Below are 18,018 nucleotides of genomic sequence, written 5' to 3'. Positions count from 1 at the left end.
TCCATTGAACCTAACTTCGAGATGTGAAGTAAAGCTATAAAGTAAAGCTAAGTATTTCATTGTCACTCTCACAATAAAATGTAATAAGTTAAATGAAAATGTAATCTACAAGAATATGCCTTTATAATCAGTAATGATAATTTATTCTTCTTTCTGAAGACCACTGCCATAAAATGAAGGTACAAGAGCCAAATCTAGGGACCAGACTTAAAATAAGGCACTTTGGGCGTGGTCTAGTGCAGTGGTTCTCAATTCCAGTCCTGTAATTGGAACATATACGCTCCCTTCGAACTGGAATCATGAAGGAATAGCCTGTGAAATCTACTTTGAAGGGCACTTCAAAAAGAAACAACAATAGAAGTAATAAGAGATACATACAAAATGTGCAGAGAACGAGGACTGGAACTTGAAAACCACTATTGAAAACCAATAGTGAATAATCACTCACAACACCTGCATTGTGGTAAAAATCTGACTGCCTACCATTCTTCAGATGACTGCAACTACCTTCATCAAAACAATCACCCTGATCTTACAGCAAAAATAACAGTTTCTGCAGGAGTAGATGAAGTTGGTGCCAAGAAATCCTCTGCAAGAGAATGTACAGAACCTTCATTGATTTTGTCCATGGTACAAGTTTTCAAGAGTGGTTTTGCAGGACTGTGAAGTAAACAAAAGTCTGCTAGCAATTCTTCAAGGACATTCCCTTTGAAATATCCCTGGAGTTTGTCAAGCCATTTTCCATTTCTTCGTTAAGTTGATTCAAGTCAGCCTGTATACACTGCAATGTTTTGCATGTTGTTGCTGCATAATACATAATTAGGCAAACAATCTAAATGCCATCTTCTAAATGATTTATGGATGTACCCAACAAACACAAACACAAACTCCCACTGCTCTCCTGGTGGATTTTGGTCAAGAGTTGGCAAATATGATAGCAGTTCTCGTATCATGTTTCTCATTACATACAAATTTAAATTTATTGCTTTGTCTATCACAATCATTTTCTCACCATCATGATATATAATCACTTTTATTGATTCAACCAGTGTTGCAAAGTCCGTTTATTATAAGCGACTTTAGGCTTTTAGTCGTTACAGATTTGGACAGTCACGAGTTGCTTGTTTTTGGGCTTATTTCAAGAATACAGTTTTGCATTTGGGCTTGTTAGTGGTTGGCACCCATAGGATTGACCATTTATTGTTATTTAGTGTGTGATTCATAGGGAGCACCCTATTAAGACTGCATTATATGCGTATGCCCAGCCCCAAAATCCAAAGTTTGGGTTATTTTGGGCTTGTTTTTTTTTAGACTGAGTTGCTTATTCCTCTACGGAAAACCTGACAACACTGGATTCAACAACATGATAGAATGTCTAGCAGTGCTTGTCTAGCAAAAGTTTTGGGCCTCTCGAAAGTGTAATAGAGTTTAGATGAGTGTGAATAGTTATTAATGGCTTCTAATAACTTTCCATTCACATAGAAAACGTTCTCACATTCCACCTGCGCTGTCTAAGGATTGTTGGTCTAAGGACATATACGTCAGATGGCCGCTTTGGCTGCTGCGTTGCATGTTACATCTTGCACCGCAAGAGCTTGAGGCTGTCTACAGTGGATGCATCAAATTACTCCATATCCATGTTTTTTTTTTTTTTAAGTATAGAACAGGGCATTCGTTTAGTGTCAAACTCAACACAGCGAAACCAGTGTAGAGAGCATCACTGATTATCATGGGTTCTAATTGCTTTTGACACAATGCAATGTGCTTACATTTCTTTTCCATTCCGCTGCACTACGTTGAACTGTTAATGTAAGAATATTAAGTGATCAGTGCATCGCAATGCAATGGGCAGTTGTGGCCTAATGGTTAGAGAGTCGGGCTTGTAATCCAAAGGTTGTGGGTTCGAGTCTCAGTACTGCAGAATTGTAGGTGGGGGGATTGAAAATACAGCGCTCACTTCCACCTTCAATACCCACACTGAGTAAGGCACTGCTCCCCCTGCGCTTTTTTAAACCTACTAGAAATGTAAACGCTATTATGCTGTTTTATTGCAAATAGTGTATGTAGATTTTGCAGCTGCTGAAATTAAGTTGCTCGACTTAACCTGATAAAGATGCAGACAGAGATGGTATTAACCTGGGCTGATTCACTTAAGTGTAGTGTGCTGCTGTATTATGCATGGGGGAAGAATACAGTAGGGGAAAAGCGCTTGCTCGGAATTGAAATAATTAGTGTGAGCGGTGTACAGGGAGTCATATTTACTCAATTCAAATGTCTGGAGCTACACATGCCGAATTACTTTCCTCCAGACCAACTGCTGTTTTGTTGTTGTTCAACACAGACTTCCAGCAATGAATTTAGGCTCATTCATCATAGTGTAAATTATACATTAGTGTGGTATATTGAAGCACAGGCTCAATGTGCAGAGTGGGGTCCATTCAAGTCATGCATTCTGATCTGTTTGGAGACAGAATTAAGATTTAATAACTAAAACATCCCGTTGGAATCATAAAATACACTGGCATGTTTTATTTATTTTTATTCATTGCCTGGACACATCGCAAAGACAGAACTTTATTCAAGACGTTTTAAGGGTCCCACTGCAGATGACTTCACAATTATACAACAGGCAAATGTGATTTATTTGAACCATGCATGTCTATGTCCAATGAAACTGCCTCTAATACTGACACCGGACATAAATTAACATTAGAAACTACTCACTGAAGAATTCTGAACTTCCCTTAAACTAACTGGTAGATTTGTTGCTCTCGTTTTCAATAATACATTACTTTTCTATCCCTGCTGCACCCAAAATCCTCCCTGCTAAGCTACTCAAATATTCTCTCAATATCTAGTTCAGCACCCACTGTGTGCGTGATTGATCCCAGAGCTGATCGCAGTGTCATACGTGGCAGATTTAGGTTGCTCTGCAGCCTATGAGAGTATCTGCTCTTTGCCACAGAGGTAATTGTACATGGCAAAGAGACTAGCTCACTGTAGTAAGACACGTAAGTCTGTTTGAACCAGAACTCCCATCTTCTGAGAACACCACAGTACTCTCAGCTCACCCTGTTCATTTTTTACTAGATGGGCATTTTTAAAAGAGATTTTCTCAAAGAATTGTGTAGCAATATAGCTTTAGCATGAGTAAAAGTATGGTGCTATGTTTTTCTAATGGGGCTTTCACACCAGGTAGTTATAAGAGCTAAGTAATAGAAACTAGCCACCAGGGCGGTCCCCAGAGAAATACATTTTCCCCTACGGTCATTTTCCTGTTGCATTCGCACTCCAGTAGGAACTCTGAAGTGACGTAAGCTGGCCAACAACGGCGTCATTTAAGCATGACATTCAGTAATGTCAATAACTGGAGGATGGTGGATGGAAAGTGCGTGGAATTCGGCATTGGTCAATCTATTGCTTTTTTCCATGTTTGTGAAGTAAGTTTGTAGAGTAAGTATATGTAAATGTGTGCTTACACGACTTTAAAATTAATGGGTGCCAGTGTTTCATATTGCATGCATTCAGCCAATCAACATACATTTACGTCACTGGTAGTTCCTATTGTGCTGGGTTAGACCGTACTCTGAAGTCTAAGCTAATTTAGCCCTCCCAAAAAGGCATTCCTATAACTAAAATCATTCCCAGCTCCTGCAGTACGAACACGCCAAAAAGTGGGTATTTCTGTCAATAGTTATAGGACCGATGAAAACGTTCCTCCGTTGCGAAAAACCCTTTAGACTACCATGTGGCTAAATGGAGGGTTAGTCCATCATAGAACTGACTTGAGTGATAGCAATCATACACTAACAACCGACTGTCAGCTGTACAATCAAAGGCAGGTAAATTGCAGAGAATTATTGCAAAAGTGCGGTCACTTAGCAAAAAAGGTCCACTGTCTATTGCCAATTGCTTCATGCATTGCTACACTCAGAAAAACCAAGCAGCTTTCTGTTGGTCAGTGTGGCAAATTTGTGTGACCAGTTTGAACGTGCAAAACCCGCTTAGAGAAATTTTCACCTTTTCCCGGAACTCCCAATCTCACAAATTCCAATTTAAATGACTGGACTTTGCCCGCGAAATTTCTCAACTGTAAATGTGACCTTTGGTGAGGAAGCTACTTCAAAACAGTAAGCAATTCATGATTTACAGGGCACCTGTAATGCAAAATCCACTTTTACAAGGTGTTTGGACAGAAATGTGTGTTGGAATTGTGTGTACACAGCCATCTTAGAATGATAAAAATCCATCCAGGCTTTTTTTTATAATCTTCATAAAACCAAACCAGGCTAAAAAAATGAGCAGTTTGGATCCTGTCCACAATATGACATCATATTGTGGTAGCCCCGCCCACCGCTATTGACTGACAGGCACGTATTACCATATCCTCAGCTCTCAGTGTGTTGTGCCATGCCTGCCATTTTGTCTACGTGTGATCGGCTGTCGCATCCATCGTTACAAAGCGACTGTGAAAAAGTACATAAATGATTCGAACTACCATTCCGAGACATTCTGGTTCATTTGCATTATTGTTTCTTTTGCTGTAGTCTCTCCTTGTTCTGGCTCTGAGTCCGGTTCATACTTGTACGGCTGAATACCAGTCCTCTCACTTTCGCTCATGTTGCTTCTCCTCTCTGTTTATTGCCATACGCAAAGCGGAGACGTCTAGGCTCCGCCCCCTTCTGGAGTCGGGCAGGAAGTTGCAGCTCATTTTCATATAAGGGAACACACCCCTGAAACAGCACTTTTTAGACCCGCCTCAAAATTGACACTTTTCAGCACGTTATAATAAACAATCTGTATGGTATTTTGACCTGAAACTTCACAGGCACATTCAGGAGAGCCCATAAGATTAATATTACATCTTGTAAAAAGGGGCATAATAGGTGCCCTTTAAAATAATCAAATTACAATTAATCAATTTATCCCTCAATGTAGTTATAGTATGATGTGTGTGGGGGACTCTATCATTCATGCTACAACAATTTATGCTAGAGCATCAAACTTGAACACAACAATTTACACTAAATACACCACAATAATCAAATCGATGAATCAACTACCCTAATAAAATACATTTTCTGAGAAAAATGTGCTTGCTCATGCAAAACTCGCCCATCATGTTGTGTTGAGACAACAGTATTTGCCAAGTACTTGCTAAACTGTTGACAGTATTCTCTAGGGCACTGAGTGGTGGTAGGTTATTAATAGGCAGTTGCTTAGGAACGTCTCAGGTTACTTATGTAACCATGGTTCCCTGAGTAGCCAGATCCACCTGCGATCCCCACGAACTCATTCCCTTCCGTGCCTCAGCAGCGGCGGGTCCTGAATCACGGGAAGCAGATGGCTGCTTTTCTTTCCTCGAAAAGAGAGACAAACGTGAGCGGAGCTTTTTTCCTTGGAAAAAACGCTCGCAGTGCACGCCGATTGCCCCCTCGGAGACATCGCGTGCGTGCTCTTCGCCCAAACAAACAACGCATAGATCGTGTGTGTCATCAGATGTTAAACAACGTCAACACGGATGCACACATCCTTAAATGCTTTGCTAGTGCTCGCCATAATGAGATAAATAGAGATCGCTCTTACCACAGAAATGCACGCTTCAAACAAAACAGTCAATGAAGATGAAGAAGAGAATGATGTATGCTCCCGGCGCCTATTTATACTATAGTCGCACCGGTAGTGACGTCATGGCTGTCGCCGGCCAACGAGTTGGTGTTTTTTCAATGTATGCTTCAGACACGGGTCACGACGAGGCGTTCCCCATAGCAAACCCTAGAGGACGCAGTTCGAAGTTCCCATGAAAGGGAATTAGTGTTTGCTAATTTGTTGCTAAGTGGCTGTTTACATCAACCCACCCTCTTGCTACTCGGTAGTGGTTTTGACATGCTACATCACTACTAGTTGAACAAATATCTTGGGAAAAGCTAATTTATATTGAATGAAGCTGAACTACTGCTATGCTTCTTAAAAACACAGTTAAAACTTTACTGTCACTTCCTTTAGTTAGTTAGGGTGTATTCACACCTGTCTTGTCTGGTTTGATAACTCAACTAACTCAAGTTCGTTTCCCCCTTTGGTATGGATCTTATGGACAGGTGTGAATACAGCAATTGTACTCGGGTGCGGACCAAACAACTGCACCGAGACCCAGCTGAAGAGATGGTCTCGGTCTGGTTCCAAACGAACAGTGGTACGCTTGAGAATTTCCAATGAATGGATGACCTTAGCACACGTGTGGTTTTGTTTACAATTTTTGGTTCACTTGAAAAAAGGGCAGTGTGAAAGTGAACCACACAAATAAATAGATAAATAAATAAATCAACATTGTATTTGGTCCGGACCAAAGCAAGTCTACTAGCGGACTTTCCTGGTGTGAATACACCCTTAGTCTCCAACAGTGGAAAATGGTGTAACAGAGGCCAGATAGTAAAGAGCTTTGCAGGTAAAACTTCACTCCACTGGCCTCAAGAGGCAAATTAGCGACTTATGCTAAGGGGCTGTGGTCTTTCCCTGCAAACAAACCTGCACTGGCCCTTTACGGGCCCACTTAGGGCTACTCCACCAAGACGAAATACATTAACATTATCATTTACATTACCATGCCAATCCCTCCCGAGAGTTGTCATGACAGAACTATCCCCTGCAAACAAGCCTGCACTGGCCCTTTTGCGGGCCCACTTAGGGCTAGCCTTAGGGCCCCCAGTGGGCTGCCAGCGCAGGGCCCCTGAGAATTTGCTCATTGGCAAAACATTGGCCCCTTAGCGCTGGCCCTGCATGGGCAGCCCTCACTTAGCCCCCAGGAAGCCCTCACTATGCCCACACAGGGCCCACACTATTAATCTACAACAATACATCTGTTTCACTTTAAATACTTTCCAGCTACTATAACTTAAGTGTTTGGGAATTTTTTTTAAAATTTTACATCTGAAATGGATGCAGTCACCACATAACTAATGTCTGTATTGTCAAAAATGTACAGTAGTCAAAGGGATTTCAAAACAATTTATTAAATACAAAACAGAATACTGCTACATATAGCCACAAATGTAAATACATAAACGTACAAAAAAAACAAACAAAGCAATGTAAGACTGTAGGATTTCGTCATGTGAAAGTTGATGTGTGCGAAAGTCTTATCTGTAGTGCATCAATGTCCAAACAGTCCATAGCTGACTGATAGCAAATTAATAATCCAACCTCTTGTAATGAAAACACACCACAGCTCTCAAACACCAGTCTCTTCCTAATCAGGAACAGTCAAAAATAGTCCAGACTACGGTCCCACGTCGAAAAGAACTTTACATCCATATTCAGACTGGACCAACTGGTAACCTCACCAATAAAGAATCCTTCTAAAATGCATACAAATACATGTCTTAAACTCTTAGCATCAATACAAACATAGGCCATACATACATGTAACATCTCTGCAAAAAACATCAGCAATGTACACTTAAAAAAACAAAACAAAAAAAACAACTCCATACTTTAGAATGGGCTTCAAATGACACATTTCCCAACCAGGACATAGCACAATGTGCTCAGCAGGTGAGCCATGCTGGCTACTGCTTCTTGTTATTGCTAACTCCCTCTACCCACATGGCTTTACTTAAGGAAACCTAAAACACCCTAGCAGCCCTAGTGGTAAGGAATAAAACTGCCCACAAAATTCTTATTAATAGGCTTGTGTCTGTTACACCTCAAATATGGCTAATGAGATACACTTTCCTGCAGAGTTTAGCTCCAACTTTGATCAAACTCACCCAACTGTGATTTTCTAATGATTCTGAAGACATTGATTAGCATGCTCAGGTGTGTTTGATTAAGGTTAGAACTAAACTCTGCAGGAAAGTGGATCTCATGAGCCAGATTTGAGGACCCCTGGCCTATATGAAACAACAGATTCTGAAAAGGTCTCTTTTGGTTTGTGCCATTCCACTTCAATTGAGTGGCTAAAGAATGGCCAGTCAATGTTGTTTGTATTCTCCTAGTTGCATTACAGGGCTGCCTACACAAAACCTTCATGGGCCCAAAGGATACAAAAGTTGATCTGGGCCCGAACGGGCTGGCCCACACTGGGCCATCATAGGATTAATGTGGACAGTCCGCTAGTGTGGCCTGCTCACAGAGAGCCTGCGGTGAGTCCAAAGCTGTGGGCCTCACCTGGGTAAGCCCGCATTGGGCCTGTTTAGGTTTGGTGTGGGTTGGCCCTAGCCCAATGTGCCCGCAAAAAGCAAGCATGGGCCCCGCAGGGACATGTTTGCAGGGTTAGCATCCTTATTAGCATAGCGAATTAGGTGTGTGAGTGTACCTGAGGCCAGCTAGTGCTCAAGAGGTGCACTAGGGGCTGCAACCTTGTTAGCGTGCCTGCTGTCCGCACAGGTTGACTCAAATCCCACTGAGAATACTGTGAACGGGATCAGTGGGACTGAGTTTTAGGGGGGTGAGTATGACGGGGGCCAGGTATTGCTCAAGAAGTGTACTAGCAACCGACACTAGGGCAGGGGTCTCCAACCCTGCTCCTGGAGTGCTACCATCCTGCAGATTTCAGCTCCAACCCCAAACACACACCTGAACCAGCTAATCAAGGTGTTCAGGGTTACCTTCCAGCCAGATGTGTTGGAGCAGAGTTGGAGCTGAAGTCTGCAGGAAGGTAGCTCTCCAGGAGCAGGGTTGAAGACCCCTGCTCTAGGGGCTACGCCTTTGTTAGCACCTACTTCCCATGCTGAATGACACTGGTTTTGAAGATTTAGCACTCCACACTCCATTTGACAGGGGACGCAAACCTACCTTGGCTCATTGGAAACACGTACCCCTACCTACATTTCTGCAAAACTCAAAAAAATGTACCTATACGTACGAATCGCTGAAAAATTTTCACGCAAATTCCTTTTAACAAAAAGTATGATTCACAGGGTTAGAGTGTTGATTAAGAATGCCTAATTTTCACACAGCTATGTTATGACTTCAAAACAATTTTAACATGCTGCAAGATTTGAAAACTGATACTTTTGAACATTAGTGTCACATATACACCTTCATTTGGGTTTTCAAACTCAGTAGGTTTGCTCAGTAGCTTACGCGATACGGCATCGCATCCACATTTACGCTCCGTTTCTAAACAGTTAAAATGACAAATAAATGCATACTCTGAAAGCGCTCCACAAGACGTGAGATTACTGGATGCTCGAAATTGAATGTTTGAAAACTGAAACATTTGAAATTTAACGAAATTATTGTACAGGTAGGTAAATTAATCTACGTTCTAATCTAATGTGCTGCTGCACTGTAACACACACATTACAGACAGTAGCTCTTACATCACGCAGTGCGGAAATGTATTGTCAACACTGTTCTGTGATTTCTCAATAAAATAGCTTTGAAACTGAAAAGTTCAAGCATATATTTCTTAATAACTAAATCCCACAGCTTCACTACTAGTAGAGAGATGCTGCCAGGCAGAATTAATTCAGACACGCAATCGCTCTCACTAATGCATTCATATGAATATAATCTTTACTGTGCTACTTTATCTGTATCTGATTTAGAACGAGCAGAAATCTGTGAGAAACATAACGACTCAAAGACAAAATAACTGTTACAAATGAGCTGTTATAGAAGCAACAGCCATGTGGGCAGCGCTGTGTCATATGCCGTAGCTGTGCACAAGGTGTTTATCACAGCTCCAGGCTTATTTGTGCATTAATGACGTCATCAGCGACTAGTCGACTTCGACTCGACTTTCATCACATAAAAGTCGACTTTAAAAAATCAGAAGTCGTTCAACCCCTAGCGCAAATACAGGTGCTCAACACACATCCTTGTCCAGTGTCTGCTGTATTTTTCTCCAGAAGTTACGACTGATAAACAAAATATATACTGTGTATTTATGAACTGTTACAATTTTAAGTTAGGTAGGTCATTTTCAGCTGTGAGTTCCAAAATGGGGGGTGCAGGTTAACAGGCTTGTTTATTGTTGGAAATTAAGGCTGGTGTGATGACGTCACCCTTTGAATCAGTCTGTAAATAAGGCCAGCTGCTGGCAAACATCAAAAGAACAATTATTTCACCTTGATTATTTGGTCCCGTATTCCCCTGCTGCCTTCAGCTGTGTTATCTGCTAAATTACAGAGCAGCTCTTCAGACCTGACTCCTCTGGTTTACTCGTATACAAATCGGTCACTAAGGATGTGTAGTTTGTCTTTATTGAACAGCTGCACTGTTAATGAGAGGATTTTGAGAACCACACATGAAGGCATGAATTCATATAATAAAAATGATTTCACTCATAAAAGAGGCTTGGTTACACTTCCTCAATCTGCCATGGTCTCCCTCGAATCTCACACCATTTGTTGAGCTAATGCTGCTTCATCGGACTGCCCAGGAGACTCAAATAAACAGTCCAAACCGAGTTATGATAGTGCCATGGAGCCACAACAAAGTCCACTAACAGAGCCTACCAAACTATAATATGCAATATATGTTGTTTGTAGCTTCACGCAGCTCAATGGAAAATGATTATTTGTGTTGCCAGATGGTGTATTTATGCCATCTATCAGCAGGGGATAGTGCTAACCAACTAAACCCTGACCTCTTGCCTATTACCTTCACAGAAAATTGCTTTCCAGGGACTGGTCCTATAGAGGGCGCAACAGGATAAGAAATCTTTGAAGGACTTCCACATTTACGCTCCGTTTCAACAGTTCAAATGACAAATAAATGCATACTCTGAAAGCGCTCCACAAGACGTGAGATTACTGGATGCTCGAAATTGAATGTTTGAAAACTGAAACATTTGAAATTGAACGAAATTATTGTACAGGTAGGTAAATTAATCTACGTTCTAATCTAACGTGTTGCTGCACTGTAACACACACATTACAGACAGTAGCTCTTACATCACGCGCAGATCGTGCGCATACAGAATCATGCAGTGCGGAAATGTATTGTCAACACTGTTCTGTGATTTTTCAATAAAATAGTTTAGAAACTGAAAAGTTCTAGCATATATTTCTTAATAACTAAATCCCACAGCTTCACTACTAGTAGAGAGATGCTGCCAGGCAGAATTAATTCAGACACGCAATCGCTCTCACTAATGCATTCATATGAATATAATCTTTACTGTGCTACTTTATCTGTATCTGATTTAGAACGAGCAGAAATCTGTGAGAAACATAACGACTCAAAGACAAAATAACTGTTACAAATGAGCTGTTATAGAAGCAACAGCCATGTGGGCAGCGCTGTGTCATATGCCGTAGCTGTGCACAAGGTGTTTATCACAGCTCCAGGCTTATTTGTGCATTAATGACGTCATCAGCGACTAGTCGACTTCGACTCGACTTTCATCACATAAAAGTCGACTTTAAAAAATCAGAAGTCGTTCAACCCCTAGCGCAAATACAGGTGCTCAACACACATCCTTGTCCAGTGTCTGCTGTATTTTTCTCCAGAAGTTACGACTGATAAACAAAATATATACTGTGTATTTATGAACTGTTACAATTTTAAGTTAGGTAGGTCATTTTCAGCTGTGAGTTCCAAAATGGGGGGTGCAGGTTAACAGGCTTGTTTATTGTTGGAAATTAAGGCTGGTGTGATGACGTCACCCTTTGAATCAGTCTGTAAATAAGGCCAGCTGCTGGCAAACATCAAAAGAACAATTATTTCACCTTGATTATTTGGTCCCGTATTCCCCTGCTGCCTTCAGCTGTGTTATCTGCTAAATTACAGAGCAGCTCTTCAGACCTGACTCCTCTGGTTTACTCGTATACAAATCGGTCACTAAGGATGTGTAGTTTGTCTTTATTGAACAGCTGCACTGTTAATGAGAGGATTTTGAGAACCACACATGAAGGCATGAATTCATATAATAAAAATGATTTCACTCATAAAAGAGGCTTGGGTACACTTCCTCAATCTGCCATGGTCTCCCTCGAATCTCACACCATTTGTTGAGCTAATGCTGCTTCATCGGACTGCCCAGGAGACTCAAATAAACAGTCCAAACCGAGTTATGATAGTGCCATGGAGCCACAACAAAGTCCACTAACAGAGCCTACCAAACTATAATATGCAATATATGTTGTTTGTAGCTTCACGCAGCTCAATGGAAAATTATTATTTGTGTTGCCAGATGGTGTATTTATGCCATCTATCAGCAGGGGATAGTGCTAACCAACTAAACCCTGACCTCTTGCCTATTACCTTCACAGAAAATTGCTTTCCAGGGACATTAAAATGATGGCTGCCGAGTGAAATGACTTACCTTTACAGCAAGCGCTGTAGCAGATAGCAGACAAATACTGGTTTCTTCTTCAAGAATGGTGACAAAAAAATGACAAGTAATTTTTCCATCTTCAAAGAGAGAAAAAAAACACAATTAGAAGTATCACAACCTGAATTTTTGATGGTTGATATACCGTATATGAAGCAGGACAAGTGTGATTTCAGTGTCTTGTTGCACAATACTGTTGTCACGAATTCGGTCCATGGACTTCCGTTTATTCACCACCAGAGGTCACCCTTTCCATTACATTGACTCTCGCACAACACAAACTGTTGCATAGCACCCCGGACTACATATCCCATCATTCTTTGCACGATTTGCACACTGCACTGATTGCACTCAAGCCATGGGACTATTCTTGTGTTTTGCCCGCCATATACCTGTTTGCCATTGTTTGACCCTGCCTGTTTATCACGTCTCGTCAGCCCCGTTACAACTGTTGACAGTCGTGGATGGTTGGGAAATAAAACAGAATAACATGGAAGTGATATGAGTTATTACTGATTGTTGAATCATGCCTGGTTGGTACACAGTGTAACTGAAATTCTTTCTAGTCTTGCATAGCTAGACATTTAACTAACAACATTAAAGTGAAAGTTCACCCAAAAATTAAAATTCTATCATTCTATCATATCATTTACACACTTTAAATACGTTCCAAACCTCTCTTCTTTCTTGTACTGAGTCAATGGAGTCCATCAACTGTTTGGTTACCATCATTATACAAAATATATTTTTTATGTTCAACAGAAGAAAGAAATTCATACAAGTTTGGAACAACTTGAGCGTGAGTAAATGATGGCAGAAATTGTATTCTTGGATGCACTTTTAACTAATCTGGTCCAAAATGCTGCTTATTCTGGCCAAGACATGACCGATATTTAAAGTGACCAACTACAATTGTTTTTGTTTTTATGTGCCATTTAGTGCTAGAGTTTATCTGAGATTATACCACAATTTTAGACAAGTGGCAAAAGAACATTTATACAATTCAGTAAAATGTATCTACACAAGGTGATCAGAATTTCCAACACAGACTTCATTTGTACATTTGTATAACCTGCTTATGCCCCACTAAGGGTTAGGTTTAGAGGTGCAGCTTCATACTTTGCTACAAATCAGATCATCTGAATTATTATCAAACTCTAAATTCTTAAAATACTTACATTTTCTTGTGAGATCAGGTTGGAATTGATGTTCATCCAAAACTATTTATTATTTCACAGATCTTTCACAAATAAAGTAGAATGTACAGATCTATTTGATGATATCATGTTTTTTATCTATACCTACAGTAAAACCAAATATTGAACATCTCATAAATAGACATTTCTTACTACTAACTCAACAGCACCAGTCAGATTGGAAGAGGCAATTTCAGCCATTTTATGTGTGATATGCATGAAAGAAGGACAATGAACTCACTGTCATCAGAAGGCCATCAGAATCTGAGACTTTATTCTTTCGTTGGTTCTTACTGTACAGTATATATTGTATGTGTTTTCTTTATTTTAATCTACTTCCATTTACTGCTTGAGATCATTGTTGTCTTGGGCCAAACCGCAGTGTTGAGAAAACTTAAATCTTGTAAATTTCATCCTCTTCTTCAGTACAGTAAGCTCACTAATACCCATCTGTCATTCAATGGTCTGTTCAAAAAACTGATCGCATTTATGTTAATTACCATTTGTATTCATTGGCTCAGAAAATCAGATGGGCTCCATTAGTTTTCTAAATGGGATATGGAAATCAGCAATCCCAATTTTGATTAAAAACAGCCGGACTATATCACCCATACCATCAGCGTTATCCTCAAACAAAGGCATAACAATGATTTCGGAAGATGTACACTCACCTTGGGATTACATCACTGCCGCATGTCAGTCTGAGTCATGTGCTGAATTAGACTGTTAGATATTTCTCATTACTTTGAAATGAACATGAGATTATAAATATCGCCATGATGAGACCTTGCACAGCAGAATGTTGGCTATGATGTCCTATCAGGAAGTCTAATGAGGGAGTCTGAATAGGCACCCGTCAATGGTTGTTTAAGGTGTCCAGGTGAGGGGATGAATAGAGCCCTTTGGAGAGAGTGGGGTCGTTTACTCTTGGGGCTTGTACTTTATAGTAGAGGAAAATGGAAATTGTTTGATGGGGTTTCCGGGAGCTGCTGTCGGAAATAGCAACACACTAATCTCCAAAGGCGTTTTTTTTTCTTTTCCTGTAGAACACAAAAGGAGAAATTTTGTGTTCACTGTTTTGCACTGAGGATAAAAACACCATAAAGTATCTTTAAAAGGTCCCACATGAATTCTGCTCAATATTTACAGTCTCCTTAAGACTATAAAGCCTACTGTATTATTATAGATATATTTCTAAGGCCTCTAAATTAGCAATATGATGAAAACTCTTCTGTCATCTGTTTGACAGTTCAGACTTTTTGAAATTCATGAAATGTATATGCATTTTTATGTAAGTAGTCAGCTATACAGTTTTAAAGATCTCATTGATTTACATTACAAGTTATCAGAATTTCACCTTACTTTTTAGCCATATAAATATCAGCATCATCACCAAATTGTATATTTTTGCTCAGGTTGGGCCTCTGGGCCTCATGCTTCTCCTCTATCATACTATATGAACCATAAAAACTATATAATAATATATATGTAATATAAGTGTGCACAAATGTCAGGGCATTAATTAATTAATTAATTAATTAAGATGTTATTCACTGAAAATTAAAAAAAAAAAAAAAATCAGTACTTTACAGTTTTTCTTTACAATAAATTTAAACTTCTATGATTTTTCCATACTTTCATTTTTTTAAATGATTCCAATTCTGCAATCTGCTGATTGTCTTCTTGAAGTCGATTTAAAAATTTGGTCGCTCCACCACAGTAAAGGGCTGTTTGAGAAGACAGCCATTTTGTAGCTATTGTGGACATTATTGAGAGCACTCATTCAGTTCCATAATGCACTGCAATAATGAGAGTATAACTGATGTACACTCAATGCCAGAGAATACCTATAATGCACTACGAGCATCACACAAAATTAATTCCCGCAGAAGATGGCTTCCCAAGCATAATCACAGAGGTATGTTTCTTTTTAATTGATAGTTTAATTCAGGCTTATACAAGCTAGCTACAGATTTCAAGATACATCTATTTTGTTACTACTGGAGATTGGCAGTTAGCTAAATGTCAAATGATTATCGCATAAACTACATAAAAGCGGCAGCCCTTTCTGTGCACTTAGTGTCAAAATTTGCTCACTCGTTTGCATTAATTTTTTTTCAAATGGGCTATATTGGGGAATAGTGAATGAGTGTGTAGGTGATTCTCAAAAGAGCACAGCAGTCTGAATGATTTGCTCATGATTTGGCTCTCGATCTGACTCAATTATATGGTCACAGGTTAGCAGTTTTTTCCTCACACAGACCTAATGTATGGCCTAAGAAAACTTGAAGAAGGTCATTTTTCAAAATGTCTTGTTTGGTGTTACACTGAAGAAAATCAACTTTGTATCTTTCAAATTTAATCTTTCATTTTTGGACAAACTACTCTTTTAATGTCAACTTTTAATGAAACATCCATTCACAATGTAAAATAATTTAATAATCAGTAAAAACAGAACCCTTATTAGAGGAACATTTCTGTAGCAGATAAGTGATTTGTTTAGTTATTTCATTTGGTACATTGTGCAAGTAAATACTGCAATCAGCTTCCAACCAAGTAATCAAGTTGAAAATTTAAAGATATATTTACATATCACAGATTATTTTCAGAACCTGCAATTCTGAAGACAGCTGACAAATACATAGCACAATAGACAGCATCTGGCAGCCATGCCATTAAATCGCTTGAACTCTGCAGTAGTTTTAGCATCCGTCAGTGTTCATCTTTTACAGTGGCACACATTTTGCATACTTTCCTATCATTTCCCCCCTCCGTCCCATTGCCTATTTATTTCCTAAAGCTCTTCAAGAGGAACTGAACTGTTTTGTTGTAGGCAGAATGCTGCTTCCTCTTCATGATGGTTCCCAGGGGCGGCCATGTGTACCAGGAGGATGATGGTAAGGACCTCTAGATGACCATGTGCCTGCACCTTAATCACATGTGCTAAAGCCCTCTGTGAGGGCAAAGGGCAACAGGGTCTTGTTAATGATGTCAAAGGCCAGGACTCATAAACCTAGACCAGACCTCCAAACACAGTGAGAGGAACTGAAGACAGCCAGTAAAGCAACTTTGCTACTGTTTCATCATTGCACACAGTCAGTGTATTTGAAAAGGTTTAGGTTTGTAGACGTTCAAAAGTAGTGACACTAGTGATTAGCCAACCTGCTTCCTGACCCCTCTTTAAGAAGTAGGGGGAATAGTTGCTTGCTATGAATTATTAAATAATTTCATCAAGAACTTGAAGATCCAGGCCTTCCAATGACCAACAATCTGAGGCTGGAACATGAAATGACCATGATATCCAACAAAAACTCCTAGTAGAGCACAAAGTAAAACAATTTAGTAAAATGACCATGCAGTTTTGCCTTATTTGGCTTATGTGGCAAAGAAACACTCTACAAGGAAAGTAGTTATTTTCATGATTTTTCATCTTTTGTCCTGTTCCTTGAAGTGAAGCATATGGTGCTGGGAGGCATATGCTGTTGCAGGTTCTCATAATTTGGAGCCAGGCCAGGTAGACATCATCTGAAAGTCAACGTTATTTTTAGCTGCAACCTTAGAAGCAACATTTCACATGTTGGGAAGTGTAATCACTCACAGCTTCCTCCCTTTATAAAAAATATATATAATAATATTAATAATAAATAAATAAATTTCAAATGCAATGCATACATAAAATGTACACCTCTTCTCTGATGAGCATGCTTTAAATTTCTGAATTAAAATATGTGTTTGGACAAAGGTATGGTTTATGCCGTAATTACTGTAATACTAGATCAAAAACAAAATGTTCTTCTCAGAGCTGTCCGGAATTATGGGTTTCTATGGCAACAGTATTAACGGTATTTACTCCAGAGTAATTGGAGTAATCAGCAGACAAAAAAACAAACAAGCAAACAAAAACACGGCAAACGTTTATGACTCTTACATATTTTGTTCATCACTATAATCTTCACAAATAAACACAGTTGGCCTCATTTACGAAGCGAACGTACAACAGGAAATTGGGCGTACGGTCGTTTCAACGCAAAACTTGGAATTGATCAATAAGGACGTGAGTGGTGGCTACGATGAAATCTCACGTCTGGTCTCAGCTTGTGTACGCAAGTTTTTGTGTTACCTGAACTTGCACGCAGCATGGTTAATATGGTGGAGAATTCTAGAATGACAGCATTTTGTTCATTTTTATTTTCCTGACCGTCAAATGAAGCTCATTAGTTGATCGTTAACCAGTAAGATTAGAATGTCTTTTTTAATTAATTAATGTATTTTTTGTTTTATACAGGGCTTTAGCTTTATATGCGCAAATAGCAGTGTAAACAAGACCATTAGGATTCAATCGTCGCATCATGAAAACAGAGAAAAACAGAAATTAAGTCTATAAAAGGTATAAAATAAATAGAATCACACAAAATATATAATAGGCTATAATATAATTAACAGATTAACAAAAGAAAAAAGTATACAAGCAACAAGTATATAGGCTGCACTCGTTTTTGTGACACTCAGTGTATTTTATTTATTTTCTTTATATTTTTC

This window comes from Sinocyclocheilus anshuiensis, unplaced genomic scaffold (assembly GCF_001515605.1).
Source record: "Sinocyclocheilus anshuiensis isolate Anshui unplaced genomic scaffold, SAMN03320099.WGS_v1.1 scaffold131, whole genome shotgun sequence".
NCBI lineage: Eukaryota > Metazoa > Chordata > Actinopteri > Cypriniformes > Cyprinidae > Sinocyclocheilus > Sinocyclocheilus anshuiensis.
Note: the sequence above shows the minus strand (reverse complement) of the source record.